Here is a 2,500-nt window from a genome sequence, read left to right on the forward strand (position 1 = left end):
GTACCGCCGCGGTACCCACCCGCAGACAGCCGCCCGCGCGGGACGCCGTGGGGTGGGAGGGCGGGAGCGAGGCGCGCGCCTCTTCCCCTTCTTCCCCACCCCACCCCCGCCTCCTCTCGCGGCTCTCCCCGACGCCGCGCCGGGCCCCACGGGACCCGACGAACCCTGGGGGCGAGCCCCGGCGGGACGAGCTCCGCCCAGCGGGCGCTCCGGGAGCGGGGAGCTTCGGAGCGCTCCCCGAGTCTCCACTTAGGGGGACGAAGGCCCTCGGCCGACGCCGCCGGGCCGCGGGGAACCGCTTCCCCCCCGGCACGGAGGCCGCACGCACGGGCCTGCGAGGCAACCCCAGCCGCGCCGCTGCGACCGCCGCCCCGACTCGCCGCGACGCCGGGCGAGGGAGGCGCCGGCGGCCCAGCCGGCGATTGATCGTCAAGCGACGCTCAGACAGGCGTAGCCCCGGGAGGAACCCGGGGCCGCAAGTGCGTTCGAAATGTCGATGATCAATGTGTCCTGCAATTCACATTAATTCTCGCAGCTAGCTGCGTTCTTCATCGACGCACGAGCCGAGTGATCCACCGCTAAGAGTTGTCTGACTTTCGGCGCCGCCCCGCGCGCGCAGGGGGGGCCCGGGACCGCTCGCCAAAAGCGGCCCCTCGTTCTCGGAGGACGGCCTGACCGCGCGCCGCAGGCGAACGCGCGCCCGCCCACGGCGACGCGGAGGCGCCTTCGCCTCGCCTGACCGTACGAGCACAACACACCACGAGGAAAAAGAAGGGGGGGGGGGGAAAGAACCCCCCCCACCTCCGACGCGAGGGCGGGGAGCACGCGCTCCCACGCCACCGACCTGGGAAGGAAAAGCGTCTCGCTCGCGTCGGAGGCGGCCCAGGCGCCCGGGCTCGGCCAGGACCTCGCACGGAGAAAGGCAGCGGCACCGCCCCGACCGCGCCCACCCTGCCCGCCTCGCTCGGCACGCCGATGCGCGGGCTTGCTCCAGCAGCAGCAGCACCACCACCACCGGCGGGGCGCCCCGCCGGTCGCGCGCGCGCCCCCGCGCCGCCCTGCGACTGCCGGCTCCCCCCGCAGCTGGCCCCGCCGGCGGCACCGCGGCTCTACCACCGCCACCGCGCCCAGAGGCGGCCACCACCGGAGCCCGAGCCGGGGGGCGCACCGCCCGCGGACCGCCGGAGGACAGCACCCGCCGCCGAGCCGGAGCGGCTCGCCCTCCCGGGACCGCCGCCGCACGCCTCTCGCCTCGGCCCCTTCCGCGGGCACGCGCCCGGCGGAAGGCGAGCGGCGCTAAGCCGGGGGGCAGCGCCCGCTCTCCCCGTTTCCACGCGGAGACCGGGCGTGGGACGCCCCCGGCCGCGCGCCCGCCCAACCCGCCCGGCACGGCCGGGAAGAAGGGCGACGACGGGGAAGCGACGGGCGGGGCCCGGGCCGGGACAGCCGCGGACGGCGGCGGGTGACCTCCGGCCGGACCGACGGGCCGAGCAGCGCCGCCGCCGCTCGGCCGGGGTGCCGCCCTTGCCGGCGGCAGGCGGCAGGAGACCGCCGAGCGCTCGCCGGGGCAGGGAGGGAAGGACAGCGCAGCGCGGCACAGCGCGGCTGCGACGGAGGCGAGGCGGCCCGGGGGGCCGCCCGGCGGGCCCCCACCGCGAGGACCCGCCGCCCCGGCGGAGAGCCCGCGCTCCCGCCGGGGTCGCCCGTTTCGAGGCAGGCAGGCCGGCCGCGGCCGGCTGGCGCCGCGGTCTCTCCGCCGAGACCGGACCGCAGGGAAGGGGGGGGCAGCACGGACCCTTCCCCGGCACGGCTGCCCGCAGGGACTAGCACGGGGCGGCGACCAAACAGGGGCCTTGCGGGAGCAGCTCCCGCCCCTGAAGGCACCCGCCGCCCAGACGCCGCCACCCGCGGGTCGCGTCGAGCCGCCCGTGTCTTTAAACCTCCGCCCGGTTCCGCGGCCTTCGGCCCCCGGGCTCGCCGAGGGAGGGCCGCGGAAGCGCGGACGCTAGGTACCTGGCCCTGGGGTGAGGGAAACGACCTGCAGGCCCCGCGGGGGTGCCTCCCCCGCTGCCGCCCTCGGGGGAGCGTCCGCCCGCGGGGGCGCGCCCGACGTCCAACCGCCACCACCTCGGCCCTCCTTTCCCGGGGCCCGGGGTTTCCCTCAGTAGCCCGGCGCTGCGCCCGAGAGGAGAGCCGTGGCTCGGGCCGCCCGCTGGCGCGGGACACGGCCCGGCGGGGGGCCTCGCCCACCGGAGGCGACGGCACAGCCGACCCCCCCCCCCGCCTGGCTCCCTTTGAGGGGGGAGGAGGGGGGGCGAAGGACGGCCGCCGCCGCCACCCGGCACCGCGCCCTAAGCCCGGAACACCCGGCGGCCTTTTCGCCCTGCGCGGCCCACCGGCGCGAGGAGGTTGGTTTAGGGGAGCCGCCTCCCCAGAGCCCGGAGGCCCTCTCCGTCTCGCCGCTCGCACCTGACGGACCCCGTCGTCTGCCACTCGCCAC

At 78.3% G+C, this 2,500-nt stretch overlaps 1 non-coding gene across 1 annotated transcript; it reads right to left on the bottom strand.

Annotated features, from left to right (window-relative positions):
- Positions 1-434: 434 nt before the first annotated feature.
- LOC147414635 (5.8S ribosomal RNA) lies at positions 435-587 on the bottom strand. The gene has a single exon (XR_015183857.1). It is a non-coding gene; the product is annotated as a 5.8S ribosomal RNA (ribosomal RNA).
- Positions 588-2,500: the final 1,913 nt, after the last annotated feature.

The sequence above is a fragment of the Leptosomus discolor genome, chromosome 12 (assembly GCF_034619465.1).
Source record: "Leptosomus discolor isolate bLepDis1 chromosome 12, bLepDis1.hap2, whole genome shotgun sequence".
NCBI lineage: Eukaryota > Metazoa > Chordata > Aves > Leptosomiformes > Leptosomidae > Leptosomus > Leptosomus discolor.